Genomic DNA, 24,089 nt, shown 5'->3' with positions numbered 1-24,089 from the left:
TTTTTCTCTTGAGGTCTCGATTTATTGTCCCCAAACCATCAATTACAATAATGTTCCATGCTGCTCTGGAATAAAATGTAGGAAACAAGTACTCCGTTGAGGACTTGGTTCAGCCTGAGCAGCCTTACACTGTGTTCTTGACCACACGTGGTCCCCTGTTTTCAGTCAGATTGGTACAAAAATATATCATTGGAATCCTCAATTCTAAAGGTAAATTCAGCATTAATGAGATTTTTCTAAGGAAAAGTAGCAAACAAAAATTGGATGCATATGAAATTTCCATCAGCAGATACATGTATAGTGAACATTGCATTTGCAGGTGGCTGAATAGGAGTATTCAATAAAATAAACACCAGTAAAACACCACATGTATCATCTTTGAATAGTTTCTACAGTTACAGGCATGGTTACATTATCAGCAAAAATGAAGGCCTCTCAGTGTCTGGCCAGTGGAAGTAATATGGAACACCTTGCTTTTTTTCCATTGCTCTGTCATTAAAAATAGGCCACAGTGCAGAATTTACTTCCAAGGAAATTCAGTGTCACTGATATGTACAGTTATAGTGTTACCAAAATGTATCAGTTTTCAGAACTGAGGACATCAAAGACACCCCAATCCTCAATATTTCAGAGAAATCAAAACTCATCCACATGCAGGTGACAATACATTAAAATTTTTGTGTGAAAACTTTTGCCTTACAACACTAGTTATACAAGTTAATATCTATTAAAACTAAACACACAGCACCTTTTATATGCTGAAAAATATACATCAGCAAGAGTGGAAGAAAAAAGGATTGATTAGAAGAGCCCACAGTCTTTCAGATTCTCTTTATTATATCTGTAACAGCATCAAACACGAACTTGACATTTTGAGTATCTGTAGCACAGGTCGTATGGGAATACATTTCCTTATCTTTTTTTAAATTCAGGTCTAGAAACTGGTTCTTGATGTAGTTCCTTGCATCTTCAAAGGTATTTGGACCTTGTTAAAAAAATTAAAGAAGTAAACTTTAACTGCATTTAAAAAGCATCAAATTATAAGTAATATCAATAAGTTTTAGTATTTTACTTTGCTATTTGATGTTCTCAGGATTGAAAAATCAAAATGGCAATGGTTAATTATCAGAGGTTTACACAACATCTATTTTGTGCTGGGAACTATGCTTACCTCCCTGGAGGCTTCAGGTGGCTAAAATGTAACCTCTGCGTCAGAAAGCTCACAGTAGAGTAGAAACACTAATATATTTATATAACAAAGTGAGTGAGTAAAAAAGCCCATATGTATGTCAAAGATTATGCATGTAAATGTGTGCATGGGTTGGGTGCATGTGTATTAATATGAACTAAAAGAAGAAAAGAATGGATATTATAGATGAGTGGACTACATAATGAGGTGTTATTTGAGCTGGACCTTGAGGGATAGCTAGGAGAGACGGAAAACTGTGTGAATGAAAGCCAAAAAGTGAGAGGCACTTACTGTATGATTTCAGCTCTTTGACATTCTCGGAAGGGCAAAACTACAGAAACAGTAAAAAGATAATGGTTTCAAGGGTTGAGGGCAGCGAAGACATGGACCACAGGCATTTTTTAGGGCAGTGAAACTATTTTGTATAATGCTGTAATGGTGGGTACATTGACATGACTTTGGCATAACCCATTGAATTGTGGAACACAAAGAGTTAACCCTAACCTGAAATACAGACTTCAGTTAATAATGTATCAATATCTGTTCATCAGTTGTAGCAAATATACCACACCCCTTCCAGATGTTTATAATAGGGGAAATTGTGGGAGCTGGCCAGAGAGGGAGTATGTAGAAACTTTTTTCTGTTTATTATTTTCATAAACTAAAAATTGCTCTGAGAAATAGATGATTACTTAAAAGAAAACATATAGCCCTGAATTATGATTCTATATTTAATTGGTAACTTTCAGTACAGAAGCATGATTATATTCAGTCATACGATAAATATGTAAACATAATGTTTACAAATAAGAAAAATATAAGTACTCATTATAGATGAGCACAAACAGCTGCTTTGACACAATTCAACACCCCTGGCACATCTGGGCTACCCACATATCTAAGTGGTGAAATTGGGTTTATATTTGTGTTTAAATCATAAATATTTCCATCTTACATAATTTCATTAACAACAGGGCATATAACTATTTACCAAAAAAAAAAAAAAAAAGTCTCCAAAAGAAACACAACCCTTTTAGAGAAACTGACATTTATATTCATTGGCTAAGAGGGTCAGTACTAAAACCCTAGGAGCTAGGAAAATTGGAAAAATAGATGTCACTCTTCTCATTCATTCAAGCTATTCCTCCAGAAACTTAATTCTGACTTTGAAGAGCCACTGAGGTCTAGTACAAGATTACAAGGTTTCATTAGGAAATATATTAAAAACCGCCAATTTGGAATATAATTTACACTCCTGTTATAATGTTTAAGATAATATAGTTTGCAATGTCATTATACATTACACAGAGTAACAACCCTGGTCTATCTAACCACCTCCCCTTTATTCATTAGAGCTTTGCTTTAATGCAGGCAGTGTAGAGAGGATTTCCTCTTTATCTGTAAGATTCTTCCCAGGTTGGATCATATACATGACTCAGAAAAGTATCATAAGCCCCAACCTCCTAAACATTACACATCAAAATCCAGATAGAAAAAATGTATCTCTATACAAAATTTTACTACTATGGAATTAAAAGGAAAGTATCTTACCAGTGTACTCTGGAAAGCAGATACCAAGATGCACTTTGGTTACTTTTTCTTGAAAGATCTTTTTTATTGAGAAACAGGACAATGGAGGTGGTTGCAAAGTACTTGTGATTACAGATACTGTTGAACAGGTGAAGGCTTTCATGCATTCTGTTCTGTTAGGTATAAAAGATGAAAATATGTAGGATTGTTATTTGCAAGATATTAATGGTGGGCATTATGAACAAGGATGTAGAAGTAACATCTGTCTTTGGAAGGTCTTAACTGAGTTGGGAAATGGGGTATTCATATTGGAAAGCACAACGGCTTATTTTTTACCTTGACCGTGTTTTCCTTTTAGACTTACCACTTCATCTTCCACCAAGACCATGTCATAGGCACTGAGTGCAGCACAAAATATAATTCATGTAACTCCTTCAAGGAGTGAATCCATTTCTTTCTCTCAGATCTCTGTCCACCTACATCAAGCATTCTTTAAAAAAACAAAAATAACAGAATAAAGAATCATACAAATATCTTCCAAAATTTACATTAAGATGAACATTTGGACTTATAACTGAATGCTCCCATCTGTTTAAAAGGTAGTCTTTCAGTTTTGACTGATTATAAAGTAAGACTTGTTTGGCCAATTTGCAGCTCAAGGACTAGAGAAAAAGAGAACATTTATTTACTTTTTTCGGTATTCATGCAGCCTGGAGCAAAATAATTCACATACTGACTTTGAGCAACTGGAAAATTTACAGCAGTTTAGAGTTTTAGTAAGACATCTATTGGTCTTAGGGATTTTGATCAAAGTCTATGCATATTCTTAAATATCCAGAGCCCACAGAAGATTGGAAGCTACCATAGTTCTGATACTATGATTCTTCCCTCTTCTCTTAGCTCCTCTTACCTCCATTCATTCGTTCAATTATCATTTGTGTTCTACGTACTAGACACTGTGCTAGGCCTACCAACATAAGCATAAAGGGACATGGTCACTCTGTCCCCTATAAGCTGGGTAACCTTGGGCAAGTTACTTAACCTCTCTGCACCTTAGGTTCCTGATGAATAAATGATAATAACAGTACCTATATTGTGAGGTTGCTTTAATGACTGAGTAAATACAGCATTTGTCTCAAGTGTTAAAAGCTAACAACATCGTTTGAACTCCTTTCTGTAAGGTTCTTGGACTTTTCCTAACATAGAATAAGGGAATTAACTTTTTGTCCATGTTTTCACAATTTATCTATGTATTCCCTGTGTGTTGTCACTTGCTATCGTGTGTGGTGGTTTTTTCCATATGCTTTTATTTTTCTATAATTTTATTTATAAATGTTCTCTTCTCCTTTATGGCTTCTGAATTTTCAGTTGTTACTAAAATTGCCTTTCCCACTTAAAAAAAAAAGGACTGGTCACTATCTTCAAAGAGATAAATAAAGAGAAAGAGAAAAATACATTATTATAATATTATGTAATATTCTAATATATAAGGTAAAATGTGAGCCCAGAGGAAGATTTAAATCAGGCTGAGGGACCATGTAACAGTTCCTTTAATATAAATCTAACTTTTTGCTATCTCAGGACTTTTGCATAATCCATCTCCTTTCCACGTGACACAGTTCCTTTCTTCCTTCCATAAGGCTGCTTCTTTCTCAACTTTCAGGTCTTAATGTCAATATCTCCTTCACAAGTAACGACCTTGAATGTCCATGTAAATTCTTAACTCTTTTTATTGCCCATTTCCTTTCTATTGTATCACTCTCTTTATTTCTTTTATAGTAACTGCCACAATCAATAAATAAGTGGTTTATTTTTTCACATGTTTAATAGCTATCATCACCCTAATAGAATAGTAGCCTCATGAGGGCAGGGACCTTATCTATATTAGTGATGCCTATATTCCCAGTACCAGGCACTGTGCCTGACACATAATAGACATGCAATAAATACTTGCAAATAAATGAATAGAATCCATGTTAATGGAATGGAGGGAGGAGTTTTACATAAAGTGCATGCACAAGTCATCAAGGAACGAGAGAACATGGCATGCTTGGGGCAAATAATTATATTTTTGGAAATGTGAAGATTAAGGTAAAAACATTGAGGTATATGGCCTGATACTTATTCATTTATTCAGCAAATATTTGTTTATTGAGCATTTATTATATTTCAGGTACCAGAGATGATTCAGTCTTGAGAACCTTGTAAGTGGATGATGGTGGCGTTTATGTGTGTGTGTGTTTGCGTGTGGGTGTGTGAATACACTTAGGATATCAGTATCTGATAGGAAGTGTAGAGGGTGGGTTGTAATTTGAAATGGAGTGATCAGAAACTGCAAAAGATGATAGCTGTGTAAAAAGAAGAGAGGCAGCGAGGGCAAAAGCTTTGAGCAGGCAGGAGTAAGCCTGAGGTGTTAGGCCAGAAATAGATTTACTATGTCTTTTACATTACATGAGAAGATTAGTTTTTATATTGTAGTCAATGGGGATCTGTAGGAGATTTGGGGGTAGGGAATTAACGTTTGTTTGTTTTCTTATTGTTATGGTAACTTTGATCTGAGATCAGAAGATAGATTTGATGAGGAAGAGACCAGAGGCAAAGGAAAAATTATGGGGCTTTCATAATAGCTTAATCCTAAAATATTAAGTACCAGGGAACATCCTAGCTGTACAGAGATTTCAAAGGTAATAACTATATTGGGGTATTAAATGTCAACCAGCTGATGTACTGAAGATAATGAAAAGTACAACACATTGTAGTGTTAGTACTTTACCTTTCACATAACCAAATGGAGAACAGATATATAGAACTAAAATTCCTCAAATATATATGTGTACCAATGCAAAATCACTCCACTTAATAGTCGATTGAAAGAGCAGTTGCTCATTGGGGCTTATTTTAGAGTGTAAGGCACTATAACCACTGAAAAAAATTTAGAGATTCCCAAAGTGGAGCATGGAAGAAATGCAAATATACACTCCATCATAACTATTCTGAGAAAAACAGTAATAGAAATCAGTAATAGAAAATCAGAAATCAGAAATAGAAAAACAGTAATAGAAATCAGAGGAAAACCTGTATCCTTGCTGACTGAATATCTGGATTGGTCAGATCTACTGGGATAATTAATGAGGTGAATGGATATGTGATATAGCTTGAATAACCTTAATTCCCTGAGTAGTTAAGATAACTAGAGCTTTAGAGACTTTAAATGGAACTTGGAATTCTCATTTTGGAAAGGTTTTATTTATTTATTTACTTATGTATGTATGTATGTAATACATGTTTCCTTAAGTCTGATATTTAAGTAAGGATTCTTAAATAGTAAAGAAAACGGGTTTAAATGCCTGAAATATATGATGTAACTAAAAATTCACAGGCTAGGATTTTAAGCGACTAGTGAACATCAATTATTTGTTAAACTGCCCATGTTATTTATATATTGCAAGCCATCAGAGTTTAATGGATTTATATTAAACAGTTGACTAAACAGTTGAGTTTTATAGTCCATTTTAAACAGTTGGGAAAGTTACTGAGTTTTACTAGTTTATGTTAAACAGTTGGCTAAATATTTGGCCACACAAGATTATTTACATTTTATATCAGGAGAGACTATTATGGAATAATATGCCCTTTATAGTGTTTGCAAACTCATTGAATAGTCTAGGACACCTAAAAATTAATAATGTTACTGCAGCTAATTTATTTGTGAGATGTCTTTGCTCATCCTATAAGCATGTGACTCTCTTGGAAAAATAACAATTTCTGACATCATTTATATATTTGAGCACAGAAAAATAGGATCTAATCTGAGTAGAAATTTATTTTAAACTATTCTGTTGAATGGGGTTTATTCAACATATTTGACTGTATCAGCAATGGTATAACTTTTTAATTTTTTTATTGAAGTATAGTTGACATATAGAATTGTATTATTTCAGGTGTACAGCACAGTGATTCGACATTTATATGCATTATAAATTAATCAGCACAATAAGTCTAGGTATAAAATCCTAAGGTGGCTACGTATGTCAGGGCCAACAGGTAGATCTGTGTCACCACTACGCAGCCACAGCAAAATGGCTCAACCAAGTCTTTCCCTGGTACCCAGTTCTGAAAATAGATTAGGGCAGATGCTTGCAGATAAAAAGTATATGCAGAGAGGTCATTCTAAATCCCTTAATTGCTTTTTATTAAAAACAGAATCCAAAGGATTTACAACCACAAGGGAAGCTGGGTCTCTAGACTCCCGTAATTGTTAATACCATCATATATTTCCTACTAAATGTGTGTGTGTAACTTAAAATGCCCACTAGATAATTCTCTGATTATTGAATAATATAATTTTTAAAGTCATCAAAGTAAATTCTATCAGAATAAATTAGACATCATCTTATATAGCTTATAATTTTGGTAACATTAACCATGAACATACCTGAAACAAAGGTACAGTTATACATGAGTTACTGCTCTGTGAGATCTAATAGAGAACAACAAAGCTAAGTTGGGATATAGCTGCTGGGTAGACAACCAGACTCACTGCTAAGCTGTCTCATACTCCCACAGAAATGAACATAGTGCACATGATTCAACTTTAAACTCAAAACAATTACGATTTATTTCATATCATGGATCCACTAAACACTGTTGCAAATAGTTATATAACAGGTACAAAATCTAAAGCTCTATGTTGTAATGGTTGCTGACCTCTTTTCCCTAGCTTCCGTATAGTTCTATGTCCTTTCAGTTCTATTTTTTAATCATAAAGCAATTAGGAAGAAAGGACTTCTCTATAACTGATAAATCCTTGTAAATATGTAAGTTCTTTGCCCTGCGGAATTATTTTATAGCAATAAAAGGGCTCACGTTTGCATTGCATTTTCTGTTTACTTAGTAACTTCTGTAAGGAGAATTAATTTTACCAGTTTGACAGTTGGAGTTCTGGTTTGATAAGAGCTCTAAGGAAATTTGCATTAAATTAGGTGATATATGAGGATGATACAGTACTTGGACAGAGAGAATTTTTTCATTTTGATGTTCCTGTTTAAAATTCTATAGTTCTTGAATTTAATATGTAAATTCAGTCTTTAGTTTTAAATAGTCTTAGGATAATTTATGCTATGTGAATACAAATCAGTGCTAATGTGAGTACCTGGGCACTTACTGAAATGAAGTGGGAAGGTACCTTATTTTTTACAATTCCTATTTTGAAATACTATGAAATGTTACACTGAAAAAGCCTATGTGCTTTAGGATAAACCTATTTAACACTTGAAAAAAAGTGATTTAGCTGTGAGAATTTATTAAGGGATTAATATAACTCAATTGCTGTGACTAAACTTAAAAATGTATTTAAATGATTAAAATAGTTCCTTAAAAGTACGTATAGCTGTGTTTTTTGTTTTATAGTAAAATTTAAGTATTTTCAAAATTTTATTGTTTAAATATTTGTTTGTAAAGAAATTCTCCACATTCTCTTCCTCATAGACAGTGCCTTTAATAACACACTCTCTTAAGCCAGAGAGAAAGCAAAACCTATTAAGAAAACAAAAGAGCTGAAAACCTGTTTTAGTGGGTGCGAAAGAGGTAATAGTTGCATAGTATAGAAAATGTTATGTCAAAATAAGTCTTAACTGAGCTTCACAATCCAATTCACAAGCATCTTACATTTTAGCATCAATACTGTAATAGAGAATTAGCAAGACCTTTCTCATTCCTTCATAAGGGCCGGTGATACATGAAAGTAGAATAGATCACTTATACAACTTAAAATGCTTTACAGAATTAACCAAAGACTTATAAAAGGACAGGAAAATGATGATACACCAATGAAAGTCTAGCATCCTAATGCAAATGCTGTATAATATTCAAAAAATTGTTTTAAAAAATGTATGAATATGATATTGGTACTGAGTGAACTTGACGTTTCGGGAAATGAACATGATTTTCTGAGGTTCTGTGTCTTCATTGGCAATCGTCGCATCTAGCCTCGTTTTAGAAGCACAGAGTGGTAAAGTACCACAGAGTGGTGACAACTGAGAGATACCTCCCCAATAGACTGTCCTTTTATTCCCCCTTCCCTCTTCTCTTTGAAGGGAATTGTGAATGACCAACAACACTGGAGAAAGCACTTACTGTACAGAAAAGGAATGGTTTCCAGCCCAATTTACCTTATAGCCCATCAGTGATGAGCAGTGTAAGACGTGTGATATTTGAAGTTAGGAAGATATGCATTTTAATCACATTTCTAGCACTTCTGTGTGTGATCTTGGGGAAGCCTTTTACTTTGTTTTAGCCTCCATTTCTTGACCATTTGTCCTCCGTAAGGATAGCAATGCCCATTCACCGTGTTACAGTCAGGGTGTGAAGGTAGTGTTCATAGGTGCCTGGCATAGTGCATTTATTCCTCCAGCCAGGATTGACTGTGTGTCTGCTCCGTGTTGGTCAGTGTGATAATCACAGGAGTTGTAAGCAAATATGGCCCCTGGCCTTCTGGAGCTCAGAGCACGTGACGCAGAAACAGAATGAAAAAGAACAAACTGATAAACAAGGCAATTTCATATATTGGTATGTTTCAAAAGAGAAAAATAGTGCAATATTATCAATTGTGTAACGGTACTGGCTCACATTGGCGCGGCTAGAAAGAACTGCTTGTTCGTATTTCTTCCCAACTCTACATTTAGTGGCATCATGTTGGTAGGTTGAAATTGGCTATTGTCAGGGTGTTTGCACCTGGGGACTCATCAAGGGCCAAAAATCAGGCTGCCCTCCCTCCCCCCACTCCTGAGAGCTTGTTCTTATGTGCTTACCCACACTCCGCAGGGTGTAGTAGTGACAGGGATGTTAAGGGATGGGTAGTAGGTAGGATGGTCAAGGCTCCATGAGGAGACAGCCTTTGATTTGGAAGCTTAATGATAAGAAGAGGCCAGTCTTTGCAGAGATCCAGGGTCAGGGCATTTTAGGCAAGGAGAGCAGTAGGTGTGAAGACTCTAAGGCTTGGAATGTTCAAGGAACAGATGTACTAAAAAGATAATTCATGCTAGTGACTATTTCTGACAAGATACTAAATTGGTTGTAGAGAATGACCAGGATTGGGTCATTCTAGGTGTTCAGTGTACGGCATTAAGTGTTAAAATTGGCTTATTATGATCCAGACAGTCTAGGATCCAGAAGATTCCATTAACTTACGTAAGGTAAGCGGACACCAAGTTATAACTCTGTGCTGGTACTTCATTTCAATAATCTTCACAACAACCTCATGAGGCAAGTAAAGAAAAAGTAGCTTTATTCCTCAAAAACTGCTGCTAATTAACGGAGAACCTGGGATTGGGACCTTGGTAGGATTAGCCCCAAGGCCTACACTCAGCTTCTAGTCTGTGTTTCAGTGAGAAATTTGGAGAGGAGAAAGGAGAGTAAGAGAGAAAAGTGAGTGTGCCACAAATGTACGGACAGGCTTAGGAGGGGCAGAGAGGAGGAATTGGACTTGGGTTCTCAAAGGAAAACTCTGAAAACTGGACCAAAGATCACGAGTCTGGAGAAAGTAGTTGCTAAAGAGGCACTGTGCCACAGTGATGACAAGCCCGAAGACAAACAGCTTACATTTGCCAAAAGAGATGTCCATCCCAGTCTTTGCAGTTCCTTTATCCTGGTTTGATCTTTGGTTCATCTTTCAGAAAATTAACTATTTGTGGGCCTGAAAATGAGGGGTAAATTTTGAAGGGCTTTCTTCCATATTAACTTGAAAATATCCTGGCCATCCATATAATAACTATTCTAATGAGATATTATGTGTCAGTAGTTTTAATACTTAAAAATATTAAACTTTGATCCCAGTGAAACAAATTTCCCTCATAAATGGATACAAATAATTCATGTCACATTTTTTTCATTTTTTATACTTTTAAAAAATATTCCCATTATCTCATACATGAATGACTGAACTATGTTTTTACTGACTTTTTTCATTACCAGGGGGTACACTAGAACATGGTTTTAATGTTGAATACTCCATCTCATCCGCAATCATAGGGAGAAGTACTTAAGTGTCAAGGGACATTTTCTAACACTATGGTATGGATTTCGATTTCTTGGTATAGTAAGTGAGTAATTTTACAATAGAATTTCTAGGAGTGTCTTGATAATGCAACAGCAATGAAAATAATGGACTCATCTTTATACCCAAACCATGCTTATAAAATAGGCTTTGTTATTCCAGTAAATAGCGTCACATTCAAATAATTCTCAATTGTTTTCATTTGTTTTTAACTAAGAAGACAAATTAAGAATATTTCAAGCAAATGGGAGAGTAGGAAGGCCCAGGAAATACGATCCCTGGCACCTCTTGGTTAAATGTTATTTAAATATATTTCCTTTTTTTTTTTTTTTTTGCCAAAGTAGGATATCAGTTTCAACTATGAGGAAAATGAAATCTAGCTCCCACCTACTCAAGACAGGCTTTTTTTTTTTTTGCCATACGCGGGCCTCTCACTGCTGTGGCCTCTCGCGTTGCGGAGCACAGGCTCCGGATGCGCAGGCTCAGCGGCCATGGCTCACGGACCCAGCCGCTGCGCGGCACGTGGGATCTTCCCGGACCGGGGCGCAAACCCGTGTCCCCTTCATCGGCAGGCGGACTCCCAACCACTGCGCCACCAGGGAAGCCCAACAGAGGCATTTTTGCTGGAGGGAAAGGGTGAGGCTCAGGGTGAGGGTTGGCATGTAGAGCTACAGGAGGGCAATGAAAGACAGTGGTACTGAAAGTACCTGAGGCCTAGTGAGCATGCCCAAGGACTCACTGCACTTGACCATGGGTTAGAGCTCTTCTCCATGAAGAAATATTGTGTCTGATGCATATTTCTGTTGAGAGTTCAAAGAGACATTGGATCATACCTGAAATGCAAGTCTTTAACAGGAGAATTGAGTTTCAGTGATTCTAGTTGTTTTCACTTGAGAATGTGGAACATCTTGATCATTTGGGACGTAGCCAGGAGCTGCTCTTCTGTCCAAATCGTTCAGGTAGCTAATAAGAAAAACAAATAAAATAGCATATATAATTTTAACTTTGTACTAGAAGATATCAGTATTGAGTACAAATGAATTTTTAGTTTAGAGCCCATTAAAGTTGTGAAACTCCAGACTGGTGCTTTTCCAACTCTGCTCCTCAGAATTACAAGAACATGGTGTCTGGGATGTTGCAGAGCACTGAGTGTGACACACAGCTGACCTCTGGGACCTTTTTTTTAAACGGCAACTGGATGAATGCTGCCTTAGTTTATATTTTATAAGGATGATGTGATGGATTCACTGGCATCTGAATAGACATTTGAGAAGAAAGCTCTCCTTATAGGACTTAGATCATCCCAAAAATGCTACCTTGTAATGATGGTCACTAGACTGGTCTGAAAAGGCTGTTGTTTGTATGTAGGCACTTCAAATTTTAAGAGAGAGACTGGTTTTAATATCATAATTTGATGGTGGTTGTGTTGTGTCTCCTGGATCGTTTAGTTTAAGAATCGGAATCGTTTTCATTAAGAACCATGGCTATATCTGGTTAGCTCAGTAACAGAAGAAACTTTTGACTTTCTTGCTGGTTCATGCTGGAACTAGTTCATGAAATTGCTGACCCACTCCCAAATCACACTCCTGGGGATAGAAAGCTGAAATTCCACACTGTATCCTTTCCAACCTCCTCTTCGCTTCCATCAGTGCCTCAGTGTGTCCTTCACTCTTCACCGGAGGCCATATTTAAAAACCCTACTGTTACCAGGAGAAATACTGTCCTCCTCCTGCCCACAGGATCTCTCACAGGTGGTGAGAGGCAGGAGTGAATCTGATTAAGCTGTGTGGTCTAGAAAAGTCTGTTAGATTAGAGGAAACAAACTGTTCTTAGCTTCATCCTTCAAACCAGATCATGTCTTTGGACTAAAACAAACTGTATCACTGCTTTAAAAACAGTTGAAAATCACTTATTATACACTTTTGATACTAAGGCTTTAGGAGCTTAGCAATATGGCTATTTCTATAAAATTGTTAAATAGAGATAGCAATAGCCTGGTAAGGTTTTTATGACAAAATTGCCCATTATATTGAACCAAGTTTATACATATAACCTAACTAGGAAGATCATAATGGGCATGTATCCATCCAGACAGAATGAGAGGTATAATCTAACTGAATATTAGTTATTACTCAACAGTTGACGTTTTCAGGGAATAAGCTGAAGGGCTGTTATGCGTTAGCACCTAGCACAATGCCTTGAAAGCCAATGCTATTTTATTTTATTTTTTTAATAAATTCAACAGCAATATAGATAATTTATTCTTGGAGGAACTTTCTGATTTTAAGCTGAAATAAACTAAGAATTGCCAAGTGCCTCAAAGGGATTTTGGCCAAGGACCAATAGACAATCACACTTCAGAAACACATATATGTATTATGTGAAAATTTATCACCATGTTTTATTCTAATAAAGTTTAATTTTATTAAAGACAAATCAAGATAGAAATATCAGAAGAAAGTATTGGAAAAATGTTCTAGTTTATCTCTTTTCGATTTTTGAAGCCAGATCCTTGGTGAATTTCCTGTTAACTCAGGGCTGCAGATGTGGTAGTATACTACTGGTCAGCTCATGCAGGAGCAAAAACCAAACCAAACCGAACCAAACAAAAACATACCTGCCATGACAGAGATTAAATTCATTTTAATGATAGCTGAATGAATGCTTTGGTAAAGACACATTTTAATGTACTTTTATTTGCATGCATAAATGATCTCAAGCGAAGCAGTAGCAGAGTGACAAATTTGCATTTAAGATGTTCATTTTAATAAACAAATATAGAATTTGGGTGCTCAAGCCTGTGGTCTAAAACTTAAACCAGAGACCCTGAATACATCCAGCTCAAATCACTTAAAAAATATCTGATTCTTTTCCTAATCATATAAAAATAGTATTCTCCTAGTAAAGTCCATGTTGAATCTTAAAACGTGGAGTTTAAGTCACACACTGGACAGCCCAATCAGCAAACCATGAAGTATTAATTAAAATTTTTCCCACTCTCATGACCCTTTTCTTTCAGTTTGCTAGTACTGGTTAGGGGAGAGATGTTATGTAGCCAACAAACAACATTCTCTGATTAGGACTCACCTCTTTGCTGGCCTCAACTTAAAGGGTTGCTAGGTTTGAGAGAATAACAAATATCTCACTTTCACACAAAAAAATGGATGGATGGTTGGACGGGTGGATGAATAAATAGAAAGAAGGAAAGAAAGGAAAAGAAGGAGGGGAGGTAGAAAGGAAGAGAGGAGAAGGAAAAGAAAGACCCCTGCCCTGTATAATGCATATGAAATAAAATGGATGTGTTATCAATCTGATAGTGTATTTAGTTTTAAAACATGAATGTAATTAAGTATTTGAAAGAAAAAAATCGGCTGTTAATTTTTGGAAGAAAGCAATGGCCATTTAACTATTTTTCTTAGCAGGCTTTTACTTAATCTTCCCTTTAAGAATCCCTAAGGGAAAAGAAAGTTAACATTTAAATTTTTAAATTTTAAATGAAAACTTTCTTTTTCCTGTCGTTATTCTACGGCTCTTTGCAAATCGATGTGGGTGGTTAAAAATCATTACTGGCGAGGTTCACAAAAATGGATGCAAATAGATATTGTGTAGATTTGCTAAACTTGAAGAACAGACAGATGCTTTTGATATGAATCTGAAATGTGATAGTGCCAGTGTAAAATATATTTCATGTGTCAAAACAAAGAAAAAAGCTAAAATTAAAGATTAGAAAGTCTAGGAAAAGCAATAAAATGTCATTCTATTTGCCCATTTTGGGTATACAATATGTAAAATTTTTTGTTATCAAAGAGCAAAGAATTTGGTAAACATGATGATAATATAATTGCAAATACAAGTTACATTATTTTAAGGGAAAATGTTTAACCAGTAATATGTATCTGAAACTAAATGTATGAATTACAAGTGTTGAACTATCCTTCTCTTCTTCTCTCCCCAGAACATTGCTAAGCAACATTTTATGAGAATATTCCATAACTCAGTTTCTGATTGTGACTGCCTTTATCAATGATTCATATCAAAAAGCGATGCTTTATACTATAGCTTAGTATTAAAACGTTGTTGATGTAATCACAGGATGATATCCATTCTCTAGGTCATCAGAGAGATAAGAGCAGGACTTTCCTCCAAGGGCAATATGTCCATTGGATTTTGGAATTTAAAGTGAAAACGGATGAGCAATCACAGAAGACTGTTGTTATGTTTTCCTAGAACTTATATGGTTTGTTTTCTCTCCATAATCCTCCTACTCGTTATGCTTAAAAATCTGAAGCATCATGCACGTCTTACTGTTCTGTCCTCAAATAATCTTTCATTTGTTTAACTTTTACTTAACTGCTTTTTAAAGTACTGCTAGCATGTTCTGTTGGGAGCCTCAGAAGAACTGCTATTTTTACCCTTTTACACATTCATATGCATGGACAGAAATATAGAATAAGTATTGACATTATATTTACATGCATGTGCACACATGCTTATAAGCATGTAACCATGGGACAGGTCAAGGACCACTTACTAAAATGGAAATTTAAAATCATTTTGATAATGAAATTATAAACATTGTTACAACATCCTAATTTCCTTATGGCTAAAAGTTGTGAAAATTATATAATCTTGCTTGAGACTCAAAAAGAATCCCACAACATACAAATGTTTTTCAAATCAATACATAACTTTCTTCTAAAATGCTATATCATGCCCATCAAACCAATGGAGCCAAAGCATGTATCATTAATAAGGTTATTTTAGAAGATGATTTGAGTAACTTGAATAGAGATGAAGTGAATAGCCCAAGACCTCAGTGTGCATGTTACCAGTCTGTGTTCATGTTGAACTTAGTGTGTAAGGATTAAATCTTTTTAATTGGGAGAAAATATTTACAACATATATATCTTCTCAGACATATAGGTTCAAAATTAGTTATTTAAAATCCTCCTGTGGTTATGTTTCTTACATCTTATTGCACCATCTTGATCTTTTTTTCTTTCTCTTCACTTGCTTTTTAGTATGATAAAATGTAAAGCCATTTACTTTCATCATTTGTGATTACAAATGTAGAGCATACAGAGTTACAATTCTTAAATGTAGATGTTTCAGCTACAGTTCCTGTCGAAACGCATTCACTTGCTAAGCTGCTGAGTCGTTGACCTGATATTCAGATGCCCTTTCAAAGCAGGCCTGAATTCCTGGATCTCTCCACAGTCGTTTTATTACCTCAGCCAATTCAGGCATCATGCTGCCGTCTTCCAGGGTATTTGTTGTCGCATAAAGTTGTCTTTGGTCTTTCTATAGCATTGTTTTTGTGAGAAGGATAAAAATACGTTGTTATTTGGGATCACGTATTCATTTTTTTCCAATAGAGCATTTCAGTTTGTTGATTCTTATTTCATTCAGTAATAATTTTATTGAGCATCTAGTCACTATATTTTCAGGTTAATACATTAGAACTCAAGTTCCGTATAAGGATTGGCTCATGTCCAGAAAAGTTTTTCATTGCAAAAACTGAACTATTACATGGAGAAATTAGGATATTTTGGTATATATCACTGACTTCTAAATGTGATGAAAAAAGGGATAACAATATTTTAGTGTGAGTCCACTGAGCTTCTAGACAACCAAAATGCTAGTGTCAAAGGGTAATGAACCTGATCTCGTCAGACACATTGTCTTCCTTTGATTATGGCCATATATTTTCCAGGAAACAAAAATACCAAGTAACAATTAGAATAAAAAAGGAAATTAAAACTCAGTACTCTAAAATTATAGTTTAAAAAATGTATTGATATATGGTATTATTTGCGATCATGTACCTCTTTGTAATCATAAAAATTAGCAATGGTAAACTTTTTAAAAAAATTAATTAATTTTATTTTTGGCTGCGTTGAGTCTTCGTTGCTACAAGCGGGCTTTCTCTAGTTTCAGCGAGTGGGGGCTACTCTTCGTTGCGATGCGTGGGCTTCTCATTGAGGTGGCTTCTTCTGTTGCAGAGCGCAGCCTCTAGGCGAGCAGGCTTCAGTAGTTGCAGCGCACGGGCTCAGAAGTTGTGGTGCATGGGCTTAGTTGCTCTGTGACATGTGGGATCTTCCCGGACCAGGGCTCAAAGCTGTGTCCCCTGCACCTGCATTAGCAGGCGGATTCTCAACCACTGTGCCACCAGGGAAGCCCAGCAATGGTAAACATTTTGATCCACCCAGTTTTTGAACATCCTTGTAGGTGTTGTCACTTGTGTGCCTTTGGGGCAAATCGATAGGGCAGAGTTGAGACTTCATTAGGAAAAGAGATGGGATGGAAGTAAAGTAAAAAGAGGAAAAGGAGAAAAGAAAAAGCAAGCATTGTGTTACTCCTGATGGGATATTTGGAAGTGACAAGGGCAGAAGGAAATAAAAGTTTGAGTAAATAATGTACTCCACAGTTTACTTAAACTAATCAAACACTGGTTTATGACAAAAAGTTTTGATTAAGAATCTGGATTTCAGACTAATTCAGTTATTGACCGTGATGCTAGACCAAGCAAATGAAGAAATCTGGGCTCAAATCTTGGTTGTCAGACTCCAAATCTCATGCTCTTTCTTGCTCAAACTCTTTTGAGTGCATATTATTATACCGACTCACATGACATTTAGCACTTGTAATATTTTACATAATCCTGACAACAGTAGTCACATAGACACAAAATTTTCTCCGTCTTACAAATGACGAATCTAAAACTTGGAGGTAAATTGGCCAAATCAATGAAGACAATAAGCATTGAAGAGTCAAACCCAAACGTATTTTCTGCAAAATCAGGTGGATACCAGTGAAGTATGTCCAATAAGTACCTGATGACTTTCTGATATAATTCAATTTATTATTATTTGAAATCTATGACAGGCTTCTGTCACCATTTTACCAAAAATCTGCTCTTTGCATGAAGAACTAAGGGTATAGCTCTCATTGTTAAAGAGAGGCTCTGTTGAGACTAAAAACCTTACTTCATCTTTCTTCAATTGGATTTTATTGCCAAACCAAACTGATCAGATGACCACTAGGCCACAAACTTTAACTGGCCCAAATCAAGGGCTTTGATCCTATTTTATTGCATCAACAAAAGGTGAACTTTAAAATCCTTCTTCCCGATTAGTTTGATGTGATAGGAAAGTGCAAATTAGTGAGATATGATCCGATCACTTTGCTGGCATCATCCTATTTGCTTCCTTCCACACGAAAGTGCCATTTAGGACAAGTGAGGCAGCGCGACAGCTGCTCAAACAGTACTGTCCCTAAAGGGAAAAAAAATCACATGCCTTGTAAGCTTTACAAAACAAGCTATTATATACTCTTTCATTCTTTTAAATAGTCACCATTTTAAATTTACATATACTTTATTTGTAGAGGTATCAAGAATATAGTCTCACCATGAGCATTTAAATGTCCTGAAGTCCTCTTTGATCATCATTTATTATTAGCTTCCCCAAGGGCAAGCCATCCTGTCAGTTTGGTTTTGTCTTTCAAGGCCTTTTATATTTTAGTGTACTGCATGCACAGGTAAAGTTGATGGTAGTGATTTTCAAACCAGGCTGCACATTGTAAACATGTGGGGTACTTTTAAAAAAATGTCAATACCAGGACCCCAACCCAAACAAAATGAGTCTGAATCTCCAGGTGTCACGGTCTGCAAAGGTAGCTTTAAAAATCTCGCAGGTGTCTCAAATGTGCAGCCTGAGTTGAGAATACCTGGCAATGTATTTTTTTAACCATAAATAATATCGTATTAGACATACTGCAATTCGATTCTTGAAGTTCTTCTACAGTTATCAAAGGGTTGATGATAACTAAAGAGTCCAAATTGATATTGTTTTAAGGGAATGGGCCCACCAATGAAATTTGAATTTTTGAAATGCATCACACCAAAATTAACAGCTATTATGAAGAGTCTTCTATATAACAACCAAGTTGATTGAACATCAAACTCCTACCAATTATCTTCCAGATGAAAAACAAAAAAAACCCAAAACTCCAGTAATTTCCCGTCAAACTCAGAATAAAATTCCAGATTCCTTTCTGTGGCTCACAAGGCTCTACATTTTTAGCCACGTCTTCCTTTCTAATTTTATTTCCTGACTCCCCCCTACCCCTGCACTTTTGTCCCTCTTTCCTCAAGACACACTGGACTCCTTACTATTCCTTGAACTCTCCAAGCCCCCATTTCAGAGCTTTTGAGAATGGCTGATCTCTTCGTGTGTTTCCTGTGGCTCACTTCCTACTTCACTGAAATCTTCCCAAATCTTCATCTCTTCCCAAATACCACCTCCTCAAGAATGCCTTCCCTACCACCCTTTCTTTCATTCTTTCATCACTTTCTAACCCCTTAACCTCCTTGATTTTTCTTCATAACACTTATTGCTACCTATATAGTACACAGTTCTTTATATCTTTTATATTAGGCTATAAGCAAATGAAGGCAGAGATTTTATTGTTTTGTTCATTTCTATATCCTTAAAACCAAGAACAGAACCTAACACATAGTACATGTCCCTGAAATATTGTTGAATGGATGAATCAGTAAAATGAATATACTAATTAGCTCAGACCTCATGTTCTAGAGAAATTTTAAGGGATGTCTAATAATTTTCCAAAAGTTTCAAATAATTCACAGTGGGTATGAGTGGCGTCCTAAAGAAATTTTTTTCCCCTATCATGTATTTGGAAAAGCTTGGGAATTATGGTGGTTCTAGAATAGCTCATTCTCTTAATGTTGGATCGTTCTAGAATTATGTTGCATAGAAAGTGAAATATATGTTTCCTCAACAAGTTACTCAGACTTTCTTCATCAACATTAGGGACCTCAGATGATCCTAGAACCTTGTGGAACTCATTCTGAACCCTAGAATCATATTTCAAAGTGTTGCGGAAAAAAAATTGATATATCAATGGAAGGAAAGGATATCATAGCCTAATAATTTGCAGAACTGTCAGGTTCCGAATACCAAGTTTTAACTATAGGATCTTCAGAGCCTTTGCTTACAAATACTGTTGGTAAATTTCCAGTAAGTTGTTATAGTACATATGTATCCCAAAATTATTTGATTACAGAACTTTTATCATAGAACATCTTGAGGAATCAGTGTTCTTTAGTTGAAATTATAGGATTCACTTCATAGGGTGCTATGTCAAAGATGGTCACAACACCCAAAATGTGTAATTAAAGTGTTGTTAATTTTCAGCATCCTTTTATGTTGGTCTAGTGATTGCTTTAGATGCTCTAAAATAGAATATAGGAATATTCAGAGAGAGTAAATGCCTTTATTATTTCCCCCTCTTGTTTCTTCAACTTTGCCCTCTTTAAAAGTTATATACTCATGAAATTAGTTTATCAAACATTAAACCAAAAGAAACAAGAATGACCCCCGTTTAGCTGTATTCCCCTTCAACTACAGATTCTCTCTCTCTCATACTCTTCAGCGATAGTTCTTTAAACTCTGTTCTCATATCTACTCATTTCTGAACACACTTCATTGGATTCTGCATTCACAACTTTTCTGAAACCTCTCCCATAATCTCTACATTATCAAATCCATTAGATTCTTTTAAATATACTACCTTCTTGACCTCTTCAGACCTTTCCATTTAGATCACCTTCCTTTGGAGCATTTCACTCAAATTCCGTGATTCCATATTCTCCTGGTTTTCTTCTTACTGTTCCATCATTTTCTCCAAAGTTTCCTATTCCTCTCAAATGACCGGAAACTGTTGGAGTTTTTCAACATTGTTACCTAAGTCTCCATTCTCCTTAGTGCCTTTCTCTTCTCAATCTAAGCACTTGATCTCTTCCATCCCATCCCCTTCCTTAATGTAAATTATATGCCTTAGTGTAAGGGTATGGCAGTAACACTGAGACTTAAGTCTCTAACCAAATATCCCCTTTGAACTTCAAATGCACATTTTCAACTGTTCATACATGTGGATAGCTCGCAGAATTACAAACTCAACATTTCCAAAGGGAAATTTATTAGTTCCGCCCCATCCTCATTAGTACAGTCTTCCCTTTCTCAGTAATTCTCTCTGCACATGACGAGGATTTAGCTCCATATCCAGCTATGCTGCTCTTTTGAAACAGCTCATGCTTTGTAATTACTTGTTCAACACCAAATTTTCTTCTCTAGAGGGCAAATACTATTTCCATCTCATTTACTGCTGATTCCTCAGTATATTCCTAGTGTCCAGTCAGATGTCTGCCATATCAATAATAGTTTAATGAAAAAAAACTTTTTCAAATGGTATTGGATGTGTAGACTTCAATACATAAGTGTTAACGAGCCTCCATTCAATGCGATTATTGGAAAGTAAAAATACCTAATATTTACTGGGAGCTTAACGTTCTTCAATACTTTGTGTTTATGTGGGTTTCTTATGGTTTTGCTTCCTCCTGTAATGCTCATTGTAATTGAATGATGAAAGCACTAACACTGTGTGTATGAGAAATCTGAAACCTAAGTAACTTGTCCAGACTTACAGAACCAGTGACTAATAAAGCTCATGTATATTTTCGGTTAGGATACTTTCTGTCTTTGAATGGCAATCTGTGTGATGATGTACAAACTGTATAAAATAAATTCAAATACATAAACTGTATAAGTAAATTGAAAGCTAAATTGAAAGCCATAGGACACCAGATCTCTGAAAGCCACACATAAGCAAAGTGCTTAGCAATTGTCTGTTGAATAAGCAGTTTAAGCCAGGTAGAGAGTGTATTAATCTTAAAATCAAATACTGAAGAATGTGATTGAAACTGCTATCATCTACATTAATCGAAATCAAAATATGAGCTATATAGTACCTGACAACTGTGATGCTTGATGCTTGAGGACATAAGTACTCCTAAGGAGTTATGTCAGTTGCTTAGTGCTGCTTAAGTTACTCTGTTTACACCATTTAATGTAGGGTTTAAATAAATGACATTTATTTCTATTTTGTAGTTAGCATAATGGCAGCCATGTACAGAGTCTGTTTTCACTCCACCTGCATGCCAGATCATTAAGACTCTTAACCAACACATTTCAGGTATTTAGTGATGACTGGCATCACTGATTTGCAAACATTGGGCTGCATGAAACAAAAAATATATTTAAGTAGCAGTGGGCAAGGTAGTGATGCAAATAAATGCAATATTACACATGCAAATTCAAACATTGCTAAATCATCCTCAAAGGATTGCAGAAGGATTGCAGAAGGAAAACCTGTTTGAGGAACTATTACTGCTTAAAAGGGAGAAAATAAACGAAATAATCCTAATTGTTAAAAATCCTTGTATAGGGAAAAGCACTATAGTGGAAGCCAGGAGAAGCGGGTTTTGCCCTAAACTCTGGCTGTTTAATGCAGGTCAACTTGCTAATCCTCTCTGGTCCTTCTTTTTTGTTTACATCTGGAAATAAGGGGATTCTACTTCGTTGTCTCTTAAGGGTCAGTCATTAGCTTTTTACTTAGCAAAGTTATTTCTTTTCAAGAGAAAGATTTCAATATTCCGAGGACAAAGATATACACAGAGTTCTGAAACTTTTTGTGGTGTTTATAACATGACGTCTAGAGGAAATGAAGTAATTTAACATAACATTCACATCTTGTCCTATCACTTAAGACACACTGGAAAATAGGAGTGCCTACTTTCTATTTATAACAGTAACCAAGGCATCCTCTTTAGTGGCGGTAATTACCCTCTGTTAAATCCATTGTCACTGTTCCATGGTGTGTACCTGCTGCTGAGTTCTCAAAGTTGAAATGCCTAGACATTTAATTTGGCTGAACTCTTCTTTCCCTTCCACTCATTCAAACAGAGCTCAAAGTTTTACCACTAGTTTTGGAATACACAACTATTGAAAGTTAAGGTCTTTGTGTATGCTAATCACTTTTTTGCATAATATGTTCTTGTTGCTTTCTGTTTTTTTTTCTTATTGCTTTTAAAAGTGCTTGTGTGTTCAGTAGGCATCATTTGAATGACATATTACTAAGGATTTGCGTTGCATCCATACACATAGAGGCTTTAGCATAGGGCGAAAAAACAACACAAATGCCTCCCAAGATATTAGAACCTTCAAATACAAAGACTCTTAGTGAAAGGAGTAAAGGCAGTACCTATACCTATTATCTATTGTTTTTAATATTTGATTGCCAATAATGGCTGTATTTCTACTTCAAAAATGGCCATGTTTGTCCTGCTGTAGCAAGCAATTAAATAACTTAAGTGAATAAAATAGTCAATTAAAGGCTGTAGAAAAAAAACAGTAAAATGTCTTTATGGATAGATCAGGAATAAGTTCATTAAAGAAATCCCAGTTCTCTGTCAGAAATTGAAATTAGAATATTACTTTACTTAGTAAATTTAAGTGGCAATTATAAATAAACTTGGGGGCATTTAGGTTTTCTTCCTGGAACAGATTCTGATCGTTATACTTTTCTCATAGGATGAGGAAATACCTTTCACCAAGCAAACTGACAAAAGCACAGTTAACAAAATCCAGTTGTAGTGGGACTTAAGCAATATTGCTTTTTAAGGGCTGCAATTGACGTGAGACAGAGCTCTCTACCTGGAAGTTCATTCCTAGATCTGTTCAAATTAATAAGCATTTACTGGGCATTTTCAGTAACATATTTCATGCACTGAAGAGAATGAATGAATTATAAAAGTTCCTCCTCCCTAAAAACAGAGTAGTGCACCATTGCCCCATACAGTAGCCACCAGACACGTTACTTAAAATTAAGTAAAATTAAAAGTTTAGTTCCTCAATCACACTAGCCACATAGGGAGAGCACAGGTGTAACATTCCTGTCACCACAGAAAGTTCTATTGGAGAGTAGTAGATTACAGGAAGGTAGGGCATGAAATTCTATTTTTGTACAGTGTGATAACGTGTAGCAAAAATACTGGCAGGTGGTATGATGAACTAGAAAAAGTGCTCAACTCTATTGGGAGTGGTTGTAAGCGATCAGGGAGACTGCCTGGCAGCAGTGATGATCAGCTGATTTTTCAAGGATAAATAGTTATTTCCAGAGAGTCAAAAGGAAAAACGAACATTTTAGGCAGAAGGATCTGTGTGACCAAATAGATGCTGACAATCATCAAGCTTTCAGTATGTGCCAAACATTGTTTTAAGTGCTTTCTATGTCTTGTTTCTTACAGTAAGCCTTCATTTAAAGTAGGTAAAATTGTCACCTACATTTTACAGGTAAGAAACATAGGCATAGATATCCTATGACTTAAGTCACTATCCCTGACTTAAAATGTTAGTGTCTAGTACAGCTGTTCAACAAACACAGTCTACTTTTGGA

The 24,089-nt window shown here is 35.7% G+C and overlaps 1 pseudogene; it reads right to left on the bottom strand.

The window, feature by feature from the left end:
- Window positions 1-801: 801 nt before the first annotated feature.
- The window catches only part of LOC116759167, a 48,751-nt pseudogene continuing 25,463 nt past the window's right edge, over window positions 802-24,089 (bottom strand).

This window comes from Phocoena sinus, chromosome 9, assembly GCF_008692025.1.
Source record: "Phocoena sinus isolate mPhoSin1 chromosome 9, mPhoSin1.pri, whole genome shotgun sequence".
NCBI classification, from domain to species: domain Eukaryota; kingdom Metazoa; phylum Chordata; class Mammalia; order Artiodactyla; family Phocoenidae; genus Phocoena; species Phocoena sinus.
Note: the sequence above shows the minus strand (reverse complement) of the source record. Positions and strands in the feature narration are given on the sequence as shown.